This window comes from Populus euphratica, unplaced genomic scaffold (assembly GCF_000495115.2).
Source record: "Populus euphratica unplaced genomic scaffold, PopEup_1.0 scaffold235.1, whole genome shotgun sequence".
Lineage (NCBI taxonomy): Eukaryota > Viridiplantae > Streptophyta > Magnoliopsida > Malpighiales > Salicaceae > Populus > Populus euphratica.
In genome coordinates this window covers 74,783-82,142 of record NW_011500117.1, presented here as the reverse complement: position 1 = coordinate 82,142, position 7,360 = coordinate 74,783, and the positions used below count along the sequence as shown (strand labels likewise).

Sequence of the window (7,360 nt, the reverse complement as noted above, 5' to 3'; positions counted from 1 at the left end):
TAGTGCAAAAGTCGGGGCAGGATCCTTCTCGCTACAGAATTCTCTACCTCCACATTAGATATTCAGGCGGGAATATCTTGAGCTTCTGATATTGAAATCAAGTGATTCAAAAGACCAGATTTATCTACGTGTCTAGGACTACAACTTTGATGAAGGAGTTGAAGTGAAATAAAATCATTTTAGAGAATGGATTCTAGCAGTAATCTGTTTGTTCAAAAAGGTTCTTGATCTGATTATGCTGAGCATCTAAATCTAAGTGAGAATCTTCCCTAAGAAAAATGATTTCTAGGACCTAATAAAGGTATAGGTCAATCTTTCAACATGTCATGAGTGACAAAATATAGCTAGGATGGCAAGATATCATATAAAGCCAAGTCAAATTCAAAGCCTAAGTTGGAATAAAAAATTGCGACAGCAACAAAACCATTGTTTTAGTGTAAATTCTGAAGGATTTATTCAACCTTAAAGACTAGATAAACAAGGAACAAATTTAGCATTATGAAAACTCCTGATCAACCTGACAATTTTGGTACAAAACGGAAGGATAAAAAGAGTCGAAAAAAGCTCAAACAAGGTTTTCAAAAAAAATATTTCTCTCTGCTTTTGTCAATCTTTTGGCGAACATGAGCTAAACTCCTACACTCAGTTCAAAAGACGTATACACCATCTCCAACACATGGGGTCCAAAATTGAGTAACAATAGTGCCTCTGCACGGGGAAGAAGAAGAAAAGACAGTAGCGCCACCGCTTGTCGCCACCTAGCGCCAACGTGAGCAATCATCATAGACAACAACCTCGATCCCTCATTCCATGTAATCTTCTCCCCTTCTCTACTATCCTCCTTTACATGCAGAACATGAGCAATTCATGTTCTGCAGCGAAGGAAATATAATTAAAAGCATAGGAACTAGCTAATTATAATTTTCGGGTTACAATGCTCAGAATAGTAACCAACCATTTGTTCCCTGGACAGCCTAGGCCACATGTCTAGGCCGAGTCCAGCCTTGTAGAAAGAAGGTTTTCCTTTTTGGGCCAATTTTGGCCTGATTTATGTTTTAGGCCGATCTCAGCCTACTTTCCATTTTGGTCAGGTCTAGCCCACCCCAATTAAAAAAAAATGAAAGAATTGTGATTTTTCTTACATATTTTTCTATTGAATCTTGTTTAATATTGATTTGTATTTTATACTGTAAAGATACAAATCTGGTCTTAAAATACCTGGTTTTCGTCAAAACAAAAGTAAAAAAAAAAAATGTGTCTTGCTTTCTTGCATACGGCCGAATTTCTCAAAGATAAAATCAAAAAATTATATTGTATTTTCATACAAAAAAGGGTTTTAGCATGCCTTTTGACTTTAATAACCATGAGAACTAAGCCAATATTTTAAAAATTCCAAAAAAAATTATTTTGTTTTCTTTTAGTATCTGGGGTTATGACCTTATACGTAAAGCATATTTTGGATTTTAAATTCTCTTGTTAACATTAGAATAGTTAGGTTTTACCCGATAAGATAAGGATCTCTTTACCGAGAAGGGCTTTTCTTAAACCATAGACTGACTAATAACTAGAAAACACGACAACACCTTAGATTTTATAAGATAATAAAACAATCCAGCTTACCTTAGGTAAGGCGTATTTAGGGTGCTATATATTCCCTTTACACAACTAGTTCTTTTACCTGATCTCTGAGACTAATTATGGTTCCTAGTTATCAAAATACTAGTTAGTTACTATAACAATCCGACTATACGACTTAATCAATGTTAAAAGATCTCAACATATTCTCTTAATTTGACTATTTGTTTTTCACTTTACCAAAACTTAGGCAAAGTTTCATTTGTATTTTGGACATCCCAAGTTATAGACTACTATCAATGTACTCAATCAACTCATCATCATAAGGTCCCATAATCTCGGACCTTATATCAAACATCACAATTCAACACCTCATACAATCCATGTCGCTCCACGACGTCGGGCGACGACTCCACTCCTTTTTTTGTTTGTTTTTAAAAAAAAAACAAAAGGAATTTAATTTTTTATTTGATTAGGGGGGAATAAAGATTTTATTTGGAGTCGCCATCTAGTAATTTGAGGAAACTAGAAATCCAAAATTAGACACTGGTCCCAGAGATTTGGGTACTGGGTTAGTTATGATTAAGGGAAGGTAGGCACCACCCTTAAAACATCCTTTCAGAGAAAGGTTACCTTTAACTTGTGTGTTTTTCTTATCTAATTCAAATGCTATTATATTTTGAGCTTATTTGTAAAATTTTTAACATGGTTAACGTCGGTCCCTAAAAATAGGAGACGTGTTAAAAATGACATCAGTCCCTAAAATTAAGAGACTTTGTCTAAAATGTCGACGTTTATCCCTAAAAAGGAGAGTTACGTCTGATTTACCAAAATAAATAATAATGGACATAATTCATATTTGGTATTTAAATTTTTGACATCGGTCCTTTTCTATAAATAAAAGAGACATGTCGACAAATAATATTTATTTTATAAAATAAAAATTATTTTGATATCATTCACAAACAGATATATCAATTCTTGAAAATTGGGCTTTTGACCCATAAACAGTGATATGATAAAAATGGGTGTTGAACCCGCGTTGTTATTTATTTTTGTTTATTTTTTGTTTTTTTTCACATGCAAAAATTTACAAGTATTTATATATAAAAATATCATAAAATATCATAGAAAATTACCTGAGTACCCCTGTATAGGTAAAAGACTGAAATCCCCTCGGATTTATCGAAAATTTATGAAAATGCCACTAGCGGCGCGTGTGGCTCACGCGCGGTAACTGTTGACGCGCGATTACTGTTCACGCGCGAAATTTTCCGACGAGTTTCCGGCCAAAAGATAGGCGATTCTGGTAGATCTGAGGACGAGGATTCTGATGGTGGTGGTCTCGTTGGCCGTTGATGGCTGAGGAGGGAGAATCGACGACTTGAAGGTCGATTGGTCGATGTCGGTCGCAGCCTTTTTCCAGCCAAATTAGCCGGTGAAAAAGTGTGAAACAGAAAGGGTTTTGCTCAGGGGGAGGCTATGCACAATTATGTGGTGGTTTCACGGCTTGAGACGGCCGGAAATGGGAGATCGGCGGAGAGAGAGAGAATCGCCGGCGAGAGGAGAGAGAAGCTCTGGGTTTTGATCTGGTGTGGACGAGTGTATGGTGCACTCGTGTGTCTAAAGGCTGTGAACCGCTGTATCTTGGATGAACAGATCGTGCGGCTGTGATTCGTTTGATCTTCAAGTTGATCGGACGGTCAGGATTGAATGGTCTACGATCGGGTGTGGCGCGGTGTATTGAGTGCTCGGTATACCTGCTGACGTGCCGCAACCAGATCGAAGGGCAGATTATGTGAACGACTGAGATTGATTTGGGTTTTAATCTGGTGTGGCAAAGCCTATTGTATCCTAAGAAATCAAAGGCTCAGATCTAAATACTATTAGATCTAGCGGTTGGGATATTTTTGGTATTTTTCAATTTATTAAAAAAAAATTTAATATCTTACTAGGGTACATAAAAAATATAAGAAAAATGAATAGTACCCAACCCAAACAGTAATTCCGAATTCACAATTGAAAATGCAGAACGAATTTTTTATCTTTCTTTTTTTTTTTCTCCCTTGTGTCTTGAATTCATTGGCTATTTATAGCCAATGAATTCAGACAACAATTCACGGATCGTTAAGATTTTCAACTTCCACCGATTACTATTTGTCTTATTATATATAATAATACTAAATAATAATAATATTTATTTATAGGGGTAAAAATTAAAAATTCAAATCAGTATTATAAAAAGTTTTTCATTCGCTAAAAATTAATTTTAAATTACAAAAAAAACTTTTTTATACGGGTATCAACTCGGTCGACCGGGTTTTTTGACCAAAAATACAAGTTTTGACCCGAAATACCCCGAAACTCATTTTTCATCCCGGTCGACATGGTGGGACCCGTATTGACCCTGTGGACTCGGTTTTGATCGAAAATGACGGTTTTGACCCGAAACGTCCTGAAACTCATTTTTCATCCCGATCGACATCGTTTAACCCATATTGACCTGGTGGACTTGGTTTTGACAGAAAATGACGGTTGACTCGAGAAAATATATTTTAAACTCTTTTTTTTTCTTTTTTTTTATTATATTTTTTTGTCATGAATAATAAGATAAAATAACATTCCAAAAAATTTTAGTGAATCCAAAATTGGGTTACAACAATCCACACAATATATTTATCCTACAAGTAAGTTCAATATGAACATAGTCGACATATCATATCATAAAATTTAAAAGAAAAGGAAAACTAAGATGCAAAGAAAGCAATTACAACATAATAAGTGTTCTTAAACATTTCAAAAGGGTTAATTACAAGATAACTAAAATACTACATGCTAAGCTTAAGTTTTATAAATACATCAAGGTTTACACAAAAGTATACTACATAAATGCGTTAATTCCCTTTTGTTTAAGTTAAATATATGTACATAAGTTTGACAAAGTAGAGTCCTAAACTAATAATCTCCCTGGATATTTGATAGACCTATTACATAAATAAACATACCATTATATTGATAAAGAAATATATATATATATATATATATATTTTCATGTAATGTATACACATAAAGTATTAATTTTCTATCGGGTCCATAGTTATTCTAACAAAGAACTTATATTTTGCTTATAAATCTTTTAAACCCAATTAACACTCATTTGAATACTCTTAATTTGAATACTCTTATTTACTTGCATGAACTAGTGACCTTGCAATGTTTAATCTTGTAATTTATTTCCCGACAATTCTATCATAGATATCATTAGCCAAAGCTCATCTTGTAAATCATGTTTTGGTAATCCTATCATGGACGCCATTAGTCGAAGCTAATCTTGTAATTCATCTCTCGGCAATCCTATCACACATTCCATTAGCCGAAGCTAGTTCATCTCTCAGCAATCCTTTAATGGATGCCATTAGCCGAAGGTAATCTAATAAATATGCTAGACTTTATTTACACTGAATATGATATTTATTGTAATTATATTCACCAGAAGAACTTCAAATTGTTTAAGTGTAAATAGGAGGAAAATCACGCACTTGCTTTGCCTGTCTCGTGACCTCCCCTAACAGAAGATCCAATCTTGGTTACTCCTCCTAAATCACAAGGAAGTTTTTGGTTATGATTCCTTTAAGCTGATATTATAGAAAATCTATATTTATCCATTACTCATATGTTACTTTCGATGCATGTTCATTTCCTCATATTAACATACACACATATATCATGTATATTTTCAGAGTTAATATCTCAATGTGCAAGTGTTCATATGACTCAATTCTTTTATATTCTTATATATAGTATTCACGTGAAAGTCTATTATTATTGTCTTATTGTTATTGTCTAGATATTAAACTATTACTATCCAACCGTTACTGTCAAGATATTGAACTGTTACTGTCCAACTATTACTATCTAGACATTGAATTATTACTGCCCAACTATTACTGTCTAAACACTCATTAGATTTTTAATTATACCTAGAGTTCTAGAACTCCATTTTAAGTGAGATTGATCTTGTTAGAAAGTTAGGACACGAGGCTACAAGTTCTCTGAAGGAAGGAGAACCCAATTGTGCCTCCAAGGTAGTCAAAATTGTTCATCAACTAATCAATCCTACTGCCCTATAGAATCAATCATGACTCAGTCTTGGTTGATAACCTATAATTGAAGTTCTACATCTTTAAATTAAGCAAGACAAGTTTCCTTGTTAGCTAACATCCAAATCTACAATTTTTATGAAAGAACCTAATTCTAATTCCCTCATCCTCCTACCCGAAATCTCACCAAAAGTCAGGAGACGAGTCTGTCCAGATTCATCACCCCTTTCCCTTTATACAATACTTTTATAAACTATATACCACACATGAATTAACTTAAATTTAACAACAAATACTTTTTTCCCCAATTCATGTCTAAGAACCCTAACCTATAATTCAATATCAAGGCATCAATTCATTATTGAATTTGAAATGAATTTTTAAGATCATGTTTAGAACACCTTACCCGGTATGAATTGAGATTTTGATCTTCAACCAATTAAAGATTCTCAACTCCCTCCTTTCTTTTCTTCTTGTTCAATTTTCTTGTTAATCCCTTGCACCCAAGTGTTTATCCCATCCATAAACCCTTAGTCTTGGATAAGTTCTTGAAATTTTAGTATTTCTCTCTTGATTTTGCAAGAATGGATACAAAATTCTCTATTTTCATTCCTTATGGTTCCTATAGATTTTTGGGTGAGGAGAGGGTATTTATACTCTACAATTTCCCTTATTTTCATTTAGGCCCTCTTTTCCTTTAAGTGTATTATTCTCTTTAATTACATCCAATCCTCAACAGTACCGGGTTTGTTATAATGTCTCAAATTATTTCACTCGAAAATTTATATTAAAAAATTTCTAAATTCCTGTTTTTATTTAACCATATGCATAAATTTCTTCACTTTTATTTATTTATTTTTCCAAGGGTTTACAATACACATTAGTACTTGGGAGTGGATTTTTTTTGCCACGATGCCACACATGTGCAATAATATATATGCAAAAAGAAAAGGCTTTATTTGTTGAATTGGTTGTTGTTGGATAGCTAGTTTCGCTAGAGGATTTTAATTTATATGTTTTTCATGGTCTTTGAGGTGAGTTGAAATACTTGGTAACCAGCCTCGTGACCAAGGCAGAACCTCTTTTGTATGCAGATCTTCATAGTCATCTCTTTACTCATAAGCTCTTTCACAGGACCTCCTGTAAAACCTCTCGGCGAAAAATCATAATTTGACTAGTTTCATGTAAAACAAACAAATTCATAACTCTCGATTGGGTTATTATAAAATTCTAAAAATTTACATGGAACCTTCTAATATGATGCCTTAGTTTGGGTTAAAATTTCTAAATGTTTAAGAAAATTCAAAAATTTGATGAAAAATCATAATTTGACTAGTTTTACATTATTGGACATAATTTTCAATCTAACCATCACATTGAGCTAAACTTTTATGAGAAATCTTAAAATATATTGAATAAAATCTGGTTAAAATTTTAGAATGAATGGAGTTCAGTAGTGCTAGAAAAAAAAAAGGATCGTCAAATAGAAGCAAAGACTCATTAAGGGTAAAATGGTTATTTTCCATTAAAAATAAAACAAATCAGCTCCCTTTCTATTATAAGCTGCTGGCTAGGCAGAAACAAAATGTGAAAAGAAAAAAAAAACAAGAGAAGAATGTTAGAAATCAAGAGAAAAATAAGAAAAAGTGAGAGAGAGCTTTGAAACTTGTAAGATTGAAAGACTT

The 7,360-nt window shown here is 33.2% G+C and overlaps 1 long non-coding RNA gene across 1 annotated transcript; it reads right to left on the bottom strand.

Annotated features, from left to right (window-relative positions):
- Positions 1-4,328: 4,328 nt before the first annotated feature.
- LOC105109965 (uncharacterized) lies at positions 4,329-5,200 on the bottom strand. Its single transcript, XR_839379.1, has 2 exons — positions 5,115-5,200; positions 4,329-4,559 (listed from the first exon to the last, which is right to left on the bottom strand). It is a non-coding gene; the product is annotated as an uncharacterized LOC105109965 (long non-coding RNA).
- Between the last annotated feature and the right edge of the window lie 2,160 nt (positions 5,201-7,360).